General features: G+C 51.7%; 1 protein-coding gene across 1 annotated transcript in view; it reads right to left on the bottom strand.

Annotated features, from left to right (window-relative positions):
- The window catches only part of SDK2 (sidekick cell adhesion molecule 2), a gene marked incomplete at its 3' end in the record, with an annotated part of 267015 nt that overhangs the window by 186157 nt on the left and 66369 nt on the right, over window positions 1-14489 (bottom strand). The window lies entirely within an intron of this gene.

Raw genomic sequence — 14489 nt, forward strand, 5'->3', positions numbered from 1 at the left:
TCTCAGGGACCTTCCAGGGTGACTTAGCCCCAGCAGCTTTTATTCTGTTTCCCAAGCTCTCTTTCTGGTCCTATCCTCACTCCCCTGGCTCTCCTTGGCAGCGCATGCTCTGTAAGGGTTGCACGGCCTACATCCATTACGACGCATGCTCTGTAAAGGCTGTTCTCTCTATATACGTCACGACAGTTTCCTGAGGCCAAGAGTTGAGCATGCGCAGGCGGTGCTCATCAAGACAAGACTCGGTGACTAGGTGGGTTAGCAAGGATCACATCAAAACAAGGAAGCTAGAGGAAGGATGCTGGGGCAGCAGGGAGAAGAAAGGAGACCAGGGCAGCAGGGAACGCCCAACAACATGCCAGGCAGGTGAATGGCGGCCCGTGGCCATCTGAAACGTTGCCATAGCCTTTTAGGAACCCTTTTTGTGGCAGAGCCAGGATACTGCAGACTTGGCTCCATGTTCACGCACATAGAAAGGAAAACATGGCCTCTCTTTAATGAGCATCTACAACAGGTGGGTGTCTGAGCTGACCTGTTTTTCTTCCCCTAACTCGTCTTCCACAAAGCTGAGGTTCAGAAGCGAACCGAACCAGCTTCCGTAGAGGGACTTCAGGAGCAGCTGTAATAGGCGGGCTGTGGGGTCAGGGTCACTGCTGCTGACTCTTTCGTTTCTCTGCCTCCTTCACTCCAGGCAGCCGCAGCACATGCTTGGGGAATCAGCTGGAGACATCATGCTCTCCATGTGTGTATGCAAACATGGGTTAGGGAGACACACCATATCTTGACTGTGAAACACTCCCCCACAGAATCGTGGCTTGAATGTTTGATTTCCAGATGGTGGCGACTGTAGTGTGGCGCCTTGTGGTCTGCTCCGCCATGGTGTAGGGAGCCTCAGCCACAGACTCGTGCTGACTTGAACATAGGAGCTATATTCCCAGGGATGGACTAAATCCTTGTGAAACATGAGCCCAAATAAGTCGCCTTTCCCTGATGTTGTTTCTAATGGACAGGCCTCTTCTGTGTCAAACAGTTAAATACAAGACAGAAAATCGAAGAGAACAACTTCAGTGCGCCCAGATGGAAGGAAGTGCTTAGCAGCAGGAATAGTTTTTTCTTTTATTAAGTTTCCATTATAAGGAGTTGAGAAAATAGCCAGAGTTCCCATGTAGAGGAGATGCCGTTTTCTGCTTTGTGAATGTCTTATGTTACCAGGTACCGTTACTAAAGGGAATGAGCCAGTGCTGGTACATTCTCCGATGCTGGTGCATTTTTATTCATGACAATGCACATCTCTTCCAACCTTTTGTGTTTTCTCCTGGTATCGTTCATCTACTCCGGGATCTCTCCCAGGGTAGCACCTTACAATTGGGGATTATAGGTCCTCACGCCTTCACTCTGTTTTTAGTGTTCGAGTAAAATATTTGGTGGGGTGTTCCTCAACTGGAGTTGGGTATATATTTATTTACTTACTTATGCGTTTGTGTGCCATGTGTGTGCAGTTCCCATAAAGGCCAGAAGGGGTCCTTCTGGAGTTACAAATGTTGGTGAGTCACCATGTAGGTTCTGGGAACTAAAGCAAGAGCAATAAATGCTCCTAACCATTGAGACATCGCTCCAGCTTTGGGTTGTTTAGTTTTAATCCTTAAAGACCAGCAGGAAGTGGCATCTCTCTCTCTCTCTCTCTCTCTCTCTCTCTCTCTCTCTCACACACACACACACACACACACACACTGACTTGAGTCCTTCCTACCGTACCAAAGCCATCACTTTAAATGCAGGAATATCAGACGTTACCCATGAGACCTTCTCAGTCAACCCTGAGTGATGTGTGCCATTTCCTGTACTAACCACAGGGCAAGTGAAGAAACTGAGTCTGGCTATCGACGGCGAAATTTGGTGGCACTCGCCGTGTCAGTTACATTTCTGTAGCCGTGGCAAAATGCCACGATTAACAGCAACTTTAGGCAGAGAGAGTTGATTTTGGCAAAAGTTTCCAGAGGGATAAAGAGTCCATCAGGACGGGGCAGAGGCACGCAAGCGGAAGACATCTTGGCAAGAGCAAGAAGCGAAGAGATTCCATCACAAGCACGAATCAGAAAATGAACTGGACTTGGGTTGGGCCATACATTCTAAAAGCCAGTCCTCAGCGACACACTTCCTCCAGCAAGGCTGCACCGTCCTCAAAACAGGACCACCAACTGGGGACCAGGTATTAAAATGTCTGAGCATATGGGGGACATTTTTTTTTAAACTCCCAAACTCATCGGCTAGTAATCGAGATCCAGACTGAGACTTAGGTCTCCATTCAATGTCTTTTCCTGTGCCTCCCTAGGGCTTTGGTCTACTCTTTCAGTCTGAATGAGGAGACATTCTAGATGGTCCAGCATCTTTACCAGTACAGATTGGATGGAGGGTGCCAAGCTATGCTTACTAGCACAAGCTCAGTCCCTCTCGGTACCATTATTGTGGGCATCCCTGTCCTGCTTCTGTTCACCTCATGGACATGGTCTCAGCCCAGAAAACTGCGGTATGGCTGCTGACAGATGCCCTGTGAGCCTCCTGCAGCTGCTGCCCAGCTTCCTCGTGAGGGTACCCCTCCTTATCCAAGCCGGGGCATTAATGAGGGGGAAGAGTTGGGTCCCCGGGGTTTGAAGGGGGCTGGGTTGTGGTGTGGGGACTGGGCTGTATGCCAAGTGTTTTGTGTCCTCCTGAAAGATGGAACAGTGCCAGGGCCTGGCTCTTCCTGCTGGCAAGTGGATACAGAGGCAGTGGTTGGTAATGCCCAGGCTGTCACATGGAGGCCAGAGGCCAGGTCTGACAGTCAGTCGGCGAGAGGGCAAACTGCGGGGCGATCCACTTCTGTCCCTCTTGGCCTCTTCCGTGCTGTTTCCAAGGGTAAGGCAGGGAAGTCCCCATTTCACAGGTGAGGCCACAGATGGGTTGGGAGGCAAGGCCACCCACCTGTTGTCCGAATCCCGGATGATCTGAGGCCAGGGCGCCTCCCAACCCTCCCCGCATTTATCTATGGTGGTGGGGGGCTTTTCTCTGGTTTCATATGAAATCGAGTTTACCCAGCACACAGCAGCAGCAGCAGCCTGGGAAAGAAGGGGAGGAGCCACATGGAGGGAGGGGGCTTTGATTAGAGAATAGAGAGCAGCTTGCTTTGGAAGGAGTCATCCTCTTGGAAGCTACGAGTACCGAGTACCGATGCCAGTGTGAGATCCTAGCCCTTAGGCTCAGACATGGTAGAAGTGAGCCTCTGGGTGCTGGCTTTGGCCTGTGCTTGACTGCAAGCCCTTGGGACAGCGCCCTCTGCCCCGAGTCACAGTCCACTGTTAATGTGACAGTCACATTTCCCTTAGTGAGGTATTGGGGCAAGGATGAAACGGAGCCGCATTTGTTGGGAATGCTTTGCACACTGTACAGTGTCACGCAATGGAAAGGCTGTATTGAGGGATCCTGGGCCCCAGGAAACGTTTAAAGGGCCAAGGATCAAAGGGGAGAAAGTGAGCTGGGACTATGGTTCTCCATATGGCACTTGGCCTACGCCATGTAAGGTCTTCTCTAGCTCTTTATATGGAAGGTTTTGGCCTGGTATGGCTCAGAGAATGAAGCTAAGACCAGGCTTGCCTGGTAGCAATGGCTACTGCCCATGGACAGTTGGTCCACAGTGGCCTGAGGAAGACTGATGAGCAAGGCAGGGATTGTCTTGTCTGTCCTTCCCTGGATAGCAGGGCTCATCTCCTCCTAAGCACTGCTCTTGTGAAGTAGCTCAACAGGAATGAGGGACAATCTCAGGGCGAAGAAGGGTCTCCTGGCTTGGCCCAGGGGACTTGTGGTGATAGGGCAGGCTATGGGGCTGCAAGAGAAGAGCCCTCTGCTGAGACCTTTCTGTGGAGGGGCCCCAGGCTGGCAAGGGCTGTGGGCCAGGCTCTGTGTGTGCTCCTTCTCCAGACCTGAGCCTCACAGGGCCTGAAGCTTATTTGACTTAGTGTCTCTCATTAGAAACACAATGTATCAAATATAAAAGTAGGCATAGAAGTCTCACAACAAACAAACAAACAAGCCTGTAGCTGGTCAGGTGGCTCCGCAGTTAAGAACACTGGCTGCTCTCCAAGAGGACCAGGGTTCGATTCCCAGCACCCATAATGGAAGCTCACAATGAAGTCAGTAACTCCAGTTTCAGGGGACTCGGCACCCTCACACAGACACACATGCAGGCCAAACACCAATGCACATGAAGTAAAGATAGATAAAATTTAAAAAGCCACTCTTGGGAGGAAAGATCAGGTTTCCCAAACGTGCTCTGTAGGGTTGGATAAGTTCACCTTGACATAGGCATTATGGGGTCTGAGCCCTGAACAGGCCTTGGGTCCAGGTCAGCACACAGGTGTTGCGTTCTGTACCGGGCAGATGTGGAGATGGTTGGGACACATCCTCCCTTTTTCCAGTGTCCTACCTCACTCGCTTTTAACTCGGAGGGGAACTAGTGCCAGGAATCCAGGAGACAGTGGGGAATCTGGTGTTCAGCAAGCATGGCTCTGATGCTAGGGAGGAGGTGCAGGTACTCAGAAACTGGAGACCCAGGGATTTTGGGGGGACACCAGGGCACTTAGGAGGTGAGTGGAGAGGGAAGTGAGGAAGGAGAGTGGCGAGTGGGAGGAAGTTTCAGTAGTTCAGGACACCTAGAAACAACGGGGCCAATGCAGTGTGTAAAGACCACTGGTGCTTGCCCCGAGTCTCTTTATCCATCCGCTTGGCCCATGAAAATTTCATGGCACTTGGGGCCAGTTGTGCCTTATACACAACCTCCAGGCTGTAGCTCTCCTTACTTTCTCCAAGAAACCATTCCTGCTCCCAGCAGGCTGGCTCGTCTGTCTCGTATTCTCCCAGGCCCCCTTCTTCAGTGCCTGGCCATCATTCCTAGTCCTATACCTGTTTCCCCACCGGCTCTATGCTGAATGAGGGCAGGACTTGCCTGGGTCTTAGATCTCAGCCTTTTCCAGAGTCTGCAACCAGATCTGACTGTAGCAGGCACCTTGTTTGTTAGTGGCTAGTCAAATGTAAGAGGAAGGAGGGGATAAAAGAGGATGCATGGACAGACAGATAGATAGATAAATGATAGATAGATAGATAGATAGATAGATAGGTAGATAGATAGATAGGTAGGTAGGTAGGTAGGTAGGTAGGTGGATGGATGAATGGATGGATGGATGGATGGATGGATAGATAGGTAGATAGATAGATAGACAGATAGAGAGATAAATGATAGATGATGGATAGGTATGTTAGATAGATGATAGAAGATAGTAAATGATATGTAGGTATGATAGACAGATATATGGTAGACAGACAGACAAATAGCAACAGCAGTCTCATAACCATGTCAGCCATTCTAGCCAGCATGCTTTATCCCACCTCAGTAAGTTTTTACTGTAACCCCTTCAGTTCTCAGGTAGAAAGCAGAGCTTTCAGGAGGAGAGATGCCTCCCATGAGACTTCCAAGGAGTCCGAGCAGCAGGCAGGGGTCAGAGGCAGTTCTGCAACTTCCCCACACCGGGCCCCCGTCAATCACCTGGGATGCAGGGCAGCAGGGTATCATTCTTCATCACATAGCACATCCCAGATCCTAGACCCCAGGGACTCCCCCTCCTTCCCTCCCATCTAATACAGAGAAAGGTCTCTCAGGTTCATACCTTCCTGTCAGGGCTTCGTGTCTCTCCAGCTTTTGCCTGGCTATCTCGGCCCAAGCTACTCCTGCAGAGAAGATTAGGGGCACTCACCTCATTGGACTCAGTCCTATTTCCTCCCCCCAGCTGCCAGCCTGCCGCCTCCCTTCACCCCCACTTTGTCTCCCAGCCTGGCCAGGACCGCAGGTTGAAGATCCCTTGTCACTAATTGATGTAGGCCCACCAGAACTATCTGAGGGACAGTGTGGAAATGGGAGGATGCTATGAACAGGCAGTGAGCAGGGTGTGGCAGAGTGAGGCCTAGAAGACAGGACCAGGCTAACCCTGCTCTGCCCGAAGGCAGGAAAAGGGACCAGACACACAGGAGCCCTCACCAACTCCACTGCCCAAGGCCCCAGAAGCCTGATTAGAGGTGTAACACTTAGGAGGCAGTGATGACTTTTCTAGCTGATTCCCAAACCTGATTAAAACTGATTAAAGCCTGTTAATGAAAGGCCTCACCAGGCTTCCATGGTCCAGCCACCAGAAGTTTTGGGGTGGGCTGGAGGACTTCCCTGTTGCCATTCAAATCTGCCTAAAGAATTAGCTTAAGCCTCAGTCCGCATCACAGTTAACCATGGGGAAGGACCTTCCCTAGTCTTTGGGGGGGGGGATGGCCCTATTTCAGCCTTAAACACTGATTTCCAGATTCTAGGAAGCTCCATCTTCCCCTCTACCCTCAGAGATACAGCTTTCTCAGCACCACTAGGAGAGATGGGGGAGGGATGTCTGGCTTGGAGGTGTATACATGGACACTGGGTAGTGCACAGATAGGCTGGGTACACCTGATGTAGGGTATAGCCTAGGACCAAGGCGGACCCCATCAGAGACTCAGTTCTCACCTCCAAAGTGGAAATCTAGGGTAAAAAAAGGAGCTCTTGGGAATGTGTGGTAAATTAAAGGAGGGGGCTCGGCGGGAGCCTGGCTGGGGCCCAGCTGCCCCTGAACTCCCTTCCTCGGGCAGCTGTAGAGAAAAGAATCAATTAATTCATTAGGCTGACATATCTACAAACACCTCTCCTGGGTTGCGGTGGGCCTGGCAGCCAGTGGTGGCTTAATGGGCACTTTTGCTCTGATATGACACCTGGGCCAGCTGCTCCATCATGGCATGGGACATGCTTAAGGCTGTAGGAACCATAGGTCAGGTGGCTTCCCCAGGCAGGCTTGGTAGAGAGCAAGGCAATGATTGCTTGTCTCAGAAAGGGAAAAGGGCCCTTCCTGGTCACTGCCACGGCAGAATCTCCAACTCCGTCTGACTGGAGGAAGCCTAGTACCTTTCAAGGCTGCCCAGGGCTGCAGCCTAGCCCTTCCATGTGGGCAGGACACTTTGCTGCCTGATTCTGAGTCTCTAGGCCTTTGATGGAAGGAAATGTCTACAACCCAGACGTTCCTTACGGTCTGACAGTCAGATATGTCATCTGGTAGCGAACTTATCTTTCAGAATCTTTACTTAAATGCTGGTGACTGGGTCATGGTACTCGAGGGTGGGCAGCTCTGAGTGGTGCAGCAGCCACACAGTCTAATAGCACAGGAGCTGGGATATAAGTTCCCCAGGCCCAGGCTGCACTGTTGGCCACATCCCTATGAGACGGTTGGGCTTTGGTCTGGTCTTGTACATAAATGAGAATTGGCAGCGCCAATGTCTACACAGTGTCTACTTCCTCGGGACTTGGGAAGGCGCTGGGCTTTGGGGCCCAGGCCGTGTTTGGAGGCGAGCAAGCCTCCACGTGCATTGGCTGTGGTGGCATAGCTTCTGATACACGGGGTCTGCAGAACAAGTGTTGCTACAGTAGGTAGACTCCCATCTGTAGAAGTGTGGGTTCAGCAAGCCCCCTGGCCTCTCTCTAATCAGACAGGGCAGATGGATGCTGTTAACACCTCTGATCCTAACCCGACCATCGGATGTATCACTAACCCACTTCACACACCGAGGAGACTAAGGTAGAGAGAATGTCACATCTAATGCCACAGAGCAAGGAGGGCTGCAAGGATGACATCCCACCCTAGGGCCTCTTCCGTTTCTGATGCCCTCAGCTAAGTAGGAAGAAATTACCTTGGACTCTGCCCTGAACTTGGACACTGTATGGGAGAAATAGAGTGATGATAACCCAGGCCCTCTCCCCTCTTGCCTGCTGTGGTGGTTAGTTTTAACTGTCAACTTGACACAACTTAGACTCTCCTGGGAAAAGAGCCTTAATGAGGAATTGTCTAGATCAGGTTGATCAGTGGGCATATCTATGGGAGACTGTCTTTATTATATGAATTGGTAAGTGAAGATACAGCCACTCTGGGCAGCACCATTCCCTAGGCAGGGGTCCTGGATTTTGTTAAGTATAAGAGGAGGACAAACATAAGAAAACACTCGTGCATTCGTTTCTCTTTCTGCTCTTTACTATGAATATAATATGACCACTAACTGCTTCAAGTTCCTGCCTCGACTTCCCGATATAATGGGCCATATAACCTGGAATTCTAAAACTAATAAGTCCTCGTCTCTCTAAGCCGTTTTGCCACCACAGCAACAGAAAAACCCAGGACACCCACCAAGCTTTAGCCTCTGTGTCACTGCAACCCTTGACTTATACACTCAGGTCAACCACTGTCCCCTGGAAGGGACAGGACCCTGGAAGCCAGCTTTCCCCAGGCCCGGAACAGTCTTCTCTGGCTCCGGCTGCCAGCACAGGCACCCTAGAAATGTCATCTTTGCTAGCAGCTGCTGCTGTCAGCGCTCTTTTTTTTTCAGCCACTCTGACTTTCAGTGACGACCCTGGCCGCCTCCTAAGAAGACACATCAAGGACTGCTGTCAGTATGACGCCATTGGTCTTCTTATTGTTCGCCCGGACACCACCCGCCCCCTCCCTGGCCCTGTTGCTGGCTGATAAAGGGATGATTCTCCTGCTGAAGGAGAGCAGCAGCAAGCAGCGGACTTCCTCCATGAAGCAGCTCTGGGGCTGGCAGGGAAGCACAGTGATGAGGATAAAGAGAGGGGATCCAGGAGAGAGAGGTGGCCACTTTTTCCAGGAAGCCCTCTTTGACTGCTACAGAGGCAGTGGCCTCGCTAAGGCTGTTTATACCAGAATATGAGCCCCCTCTTTGGCATCGGATCCTGCAGGTTCTTTTCGTTTTATATGTGACTCTTTTAGTTAAGTAATTTGATGCCTCATTTGTCTACCCCCAAGATTATTCTTAGAGCCCCTGGCACAGGCTGGGCTCTGCAAACCTAGATTCAGCTTCTGCCTCCCAGACACAAACCAGCACAAAATGATGTGTGTAGGTGGGGGTCGGGGGACAGGACAGTTCGTTAATCCTGGCCCCAGGAGTCAGGGATGGCTTTCTACAGGAGCCTATCCGAGTCACAGCCTGAAGGACATGTGGGAGTCACCAACCAGAGGTAGAATAAGCCTTCGGGGGAAACATAGTAACTCTGTCTGCAGAGGGGATCCTGGGAAAGTAGTGAGAAGGGTGGTTCAAGGAGTAATCAGGGAAGTTGGGAGGCATCCGAGAGTAACTGATTTCTATATCCAAAGATCATGCTGGCTGCAGCTTAGGAACTGAAGGGGTGGGATGGGGCAGGTAGGGACCAAAGTTTAGACTGTAACAGTGAATGTTGCTGGGGGTGGGGGAACGGTAGGGGGAGTCGTGAATTCTAGATCTTGCATGTCACCTTCCCAAAATTCTGTGTTATGCCCCTGTGCCACTGAGTCCTGCATTTCTGAGGATCCCACTCCTTCAGTCCTAGCTCCTCTATAGCTGCCATGAGCTTCCTTGGTCTGAGATCCTGGGCATCTCCATCTCAGACCAGGATCACTAGAGATTACAACGAGATGTGTAGGGTTAAGGGCAGGGAGGTGGCAGGTGGGCAGGGTCCTGGCCTCCTGGCCACTCTTCTCCATGGTCAATAGTGCTGATCTATATTCCTGCCCAGGAAGTGCCACACCCTTCAGCCTCCTGGGGAAACCACTTTATCCTCTGCTGAGGAACTGTCCCAGGGTGATGGATTGACATCTAGCAATCATCAGGGAGACGGTGTGGAGGCCATCTGCCTACAGCCTCTTTATGTTGGTGTTGGAACATCCAGAAAGGAAGCCAGTGGGATGAGGGAGGCTGTGAGATTCGAACCTCTCACACCCTCAGCTGGGTGCCTACAGTCCTGGGCTAGCCTAAGCTCTTCTGCGGGTGTTAACAGGGCGGGTATCTGATCAGAGCCCAGTGAGAAAAACAGAATCTGACTGTTGTATCAAGACTGAAGTTTGCTCCAAGGAACCACCTATGGGTAATGGGAGGGCTGCTACCCGGCGGTTGACAATTCAGAATGCCTCGCTCTCTCTCAAGGTGTTGGCTGGGATCAGGGAGGAAGTAGGATTTTAAAGCCAGGTCGAGTCAACTGCCCTCCAGGAGATGATGTCATGAGGCAGACACAGCCACCTACCTACAGGAGGGCTGGTATAGGCTTAAGAGATGGGGGAGGGGGCAACTTCTTTCTTCTTTCACTTCCCACATCTCAACAGGGCCTCTCATTACTAAACCAGGCTTCAGAGCGCGGGAATCTGAGCAGAGAGTTCCTTGCCATTCAGACTGACTGTAGCAAAGCTGAGGAGAAAGGATCTACCAAGCAATAGCCCAGGTGGTACAGGGGACCAAGCTGGCATGGCGGGCTCTGGCTCACCCTGCCTTCCTTGCTGCCTGGTACCCAGGCCTCGTCCGACATCGCTGGACAATGACAACTGGCTTCTAATCAGCTCCTGGTGTCTTAGAGATAAATGTCAGGATGCTCCCAGCCCGGCCCCATCCATCAAGCTCCCAGTGACACCTTGCACAGCCGGAGACCTTGCCCACCAGGAGCTTAATCTCCCAGACAGAGAACAGAGCAAAGTGAGCCAGGAAACATATAACACATCAAGGGCAGTCATAGTGGGGCTAAGTCAGCCTAGGAGTCTTGAAGCTCCTGCCAAAGCGGAGCTGAGAGGCTTTGGGCTGGAGGAGTGGGGGTGGGGAGCTCCTGTAGGGAGTGCCATAGGGGCTGCTGCTCCTGCCCATTCTCTTTGGTCCACGCTATACCAAGCAGGCGGCAATGCAGCCGTCCTTCCCTTCCTTTTCTTCTTCTTAACTGAAAAAAGGCTAGGATTGCCAGTTAAAGAGAAAGTGGTAGGAAGGGCAGGGACATGCCTGCTCCTCAATGATTACAAACACCAAGGTGACATACCCTTCCACGATGGCCCCGCCCCTAAGGAAGGAGGAGCCTGGGCAGGCTGACCCCACCCACTCCACCATGCAGCTTTCCAAACCTAGATTCCAAAAGGCAGTGAGACCCAAGCATCCTGGGCACCCAACTCCTCAGCAAGCAGATAGATTCCCTTAAGCCGAGGAGAGGCAGGGAAGAGAGTGAGGGGGCGGGAACTGCATCGAGAGAGCTGTGATTGGATGCCAGGCTGATAGATGGGTAAACAGACCAACCAAAACTGTTGGACATCTGGAATGACAGGCAAATTCCAGTCAGAAGCAGATGTCGCTGTAGTCTCCCTGCTAGCCCCTCCCCTCGGCCAGCTTTACCCCCCTTCTGGGGGCACAGTTCTAAATCTCTTTGACATAAAATATCGTTGGAGATCCGAAGCACAGAGAGATTAAAAAACAATAAAGAGAAAGCAAAACTCTTGACTATAATTACCAGCCTCTAGCCGGCAGCAGCAAAAACGCACTAAAATTTTAATAGGAACCACTGCATTTAATTTAACGACACATTTTTTCAATTACCAGAATAATTGTTTTATTCATAAAATGAGTTTCAATAAAGGGGGTAATTTTCCTTTGTTTTTATTATTCATTTGTGCAACATATTTTGAGATAGAATTCCCGCATGTTAAGGCAGCTTGGTGAGGACTGGTGACATCTGTGTCATAAGCAGTGGCAGGAATGGGGTGATGGAGGTGGACATCCTCAAGCTTCAGGGAATGGGGGGGGCCTGTGGAGGTCCCAGTTTGGAAGGCTTCAGCTGGAGGGTGTGTTTTCGGTTGGCCACGGAGAGTCCTGGAGTGAACCCAGACTCATCTTGTCTCTCATGGCCCTTCCTCCTTACCCCCCTTTGCTGTGTTCGTGGATATGACATAGGAGCCTAGCAATGCAGGGTCATCTACACCCACGGGGCAAACCGGGAGCTCCCCACTCTGAGCCAAAGCCAGGGCTAAGCATCATTTTGGGGGAGGGAAGTAACCTGGGCAGAGACACCATGCAATGGCGGGTTCCTCTAGCAACAGGCTGGGCTCCATTGGTGAGTCCATAGCACGTAGGTCCCCAGGTCCCCAGTCTTTCAGACTCTCTGTGTCAAGTCACCATTACAGGAAGCCACGTGCGCTGGGCGTTCATTGCCTGTCACCTGGCCTCTCTGCCTAGTACCCAAGCCACCAGGTAGCTACTCTGGCCATGCCCATGTTTACATTTCGTTTCTCTGTGCTGGGCGTCCAAACCAGAGCTTTGAGCTTCGCACACGCTAGGCAAGCATCTACCACTGGGCCATACCTATGTCAGCGACATGAAGAAACACATATGGCTGAAGTGGTCTGTGCCAGATCACAATGGTAGGATGTGTATGTGTGTATGTGTGTGTGTGTGTGTGTGTGTGTGTGTGTGTGTGTGTGTAGGGGGGGGGCAGGATTTGAACTTGGCCCGGCAGACTGCAGAGCCTGTAGCTGATGTTAACAGGGTGCCAGCCGCTGTGGCGTGGTGGTGTGGGCTGTGTCTCTGGCATAGTTTCTTTGGAAATGACCCCCTGGCATGTCTAGCTCTGGTTTCATTTACTCTGCACTTTAATTCTTTGCCTGGCAGGCCTCTCAGTTTGGAGTGCTTTATCCCAGTCTCCTGGCTGGCACTCAGAGATAGGAACAGTCACTGGCAGAGGAGCTGTTGAGGAGGGGTACAGTGAGTCTGTGTTACACCGGGTCCCTGCCCTGTGGGTCCAGGGAAGGTGTCACAGCTTCATAGTGCTTCTCTGAATGAAGAGACGAAGCGAGCTCATGGCTCTCTCCTCTAGGCACAGAAGCGGCACTGAACTTGAGATACCCAATCTCCAGGATGGGTGTGTGTGCTCTCTGGATCTCACGAGAGATCTAGAGATGGAGGAGTGGAATGGGTCACGACAGCCAGTGTCCCGAGCTCATGGCGCCACTCGCAGGGAAGCTGATATTGACCCATCATTTCCAATGCCAAGGCTTTATCCCTGACCATCATCTCTTTGATCCCAGGGTTCCGATGGTGACTTTGGAACTCATTGCCTTTTCACTTCAGAAGCAAAGTTGAAGTTTATTAAGAAAAGTTCAGGGGCTGGAGAGATGGCTCAGTGACTAAGAGCACACACTGCTCTTGTAGAGGAGCTGAAATCAATGCTCAGCACCCACCCTAGGCGCATGGGCCAGCCTGAGCTAGGTACTCAAGAGGAGCAGGCTGTGGACATGTCACAACTTGTCCTCTACCCCTTTCTGTACCTGGGACGTTAAGAGAGACCTGTAAGAGAAAGGCACTTGCTTGCCTAAGGTCCCAGCCAGGCTTCTGCCCTGGGCCTCAGAGGCAATTCTCCAAGCCACTGGCCAAGCACGGCTGGGCTACCTCTTCTCCGGCTCAGAGCTCAGTTGGAGAAGATGAGGAAGGGCCTAGGTAGGGAGACAACCGTGGGGCTGCAGGGCTCCAAGATCCTGTCGGCAGATGTCCATGAATTCACAAGTCTGTCTCCCAAAGCTGCCTGAGCCACTTAATATTCTGCAGACAGGATGGCTTTGCCTTTTATAAAATGCAAACGCGACTTGAAGCGATGCGGAGTCTAAACACCTGGGGAGGGTTCAGGCCTCCGAGCTTCGCACCAAAGGAAAAGGGCCTCAGGATTGAGACAGAGGGATGAGAAAGCCGAGGAATCCGTCCTCCCTGCTGTTCAGAGGCAGTGGACAGTCCCTGCTGCAGAGGGGCGGGGGTGTGAATACTCAGAGAGGGCTCAGTGGGTTCCTGGGCTACAGGGATGTGCTCAGGGCTTTAGAAGGGCACCTGGGCTGGGAAGACAGGTTGGGCAAGGGGATGTTGCCACTCCGCAGGTGTCACAACTGGGAAATGACATGGGGTGGGCAGTACCCTCGACAAGGAGGACAGAAGCACAGTCACCCTGGAGGTGAGCATCAAGAGATGCAACAGAGGAGTCTTCCCAAACAGATCTGATGACCTAAAAAAGCCTCAGCCTCAGCCTCAGCGACCTCAAACAATGTTGGGAGCTGGTGAGGCTGGTCTGAGAGAACCCTGGGTTTGAAATGAAGGGCCAGAGGAAGCAACCAGCTCCCTTTAGCTATGTGTGGAAGAGTCCTGGGGAGGTAGGGCATGGGCTCTGAAGAGCCAGGTCTGCCCCCTTTGTACAATGGGGTAATGATTATCATTGGAAGTCCTTCTTAGGGCCTTATAAGCATCATGAAAGAGTTAAACCACACAAGCCATCGGTCCTCACAACAGAGCATGCGTCTGAGTAGAGGCTGAGCCTAAGAGCCAAACTTGACCTCAGTGAAGTTCTCCCTCACAAGGCTGGGGCATTCCCAGAAGCGGCTTGTGAGTGCAGAGCCTGGGGGAGGGGAAAGGGGAGGAGAAGCCACCACTGAGTCTAAATTCTCCAGAATGTCCTAGCTGTGTGACCCAGGTGAGTCAATCCTCTACTCTTGAGCTCTACTCTCCTTGTCTGTGAAATGGGAAGAGTGATATGTTCCACAGAACAGGCATGTTTAAGCAGAAGAAGATCATGG

Source organism: Micromys minutus (genome assembly GCF_963924665.1).
Source record: "Micromys minutus genome assembly, chromosome: 10".
Taxonomy (NCBI): Eukaryota; Metazoa; Chordata; class Mammalia; order Rodentia; family Muridae; genus Micromys; species Micromys minutus.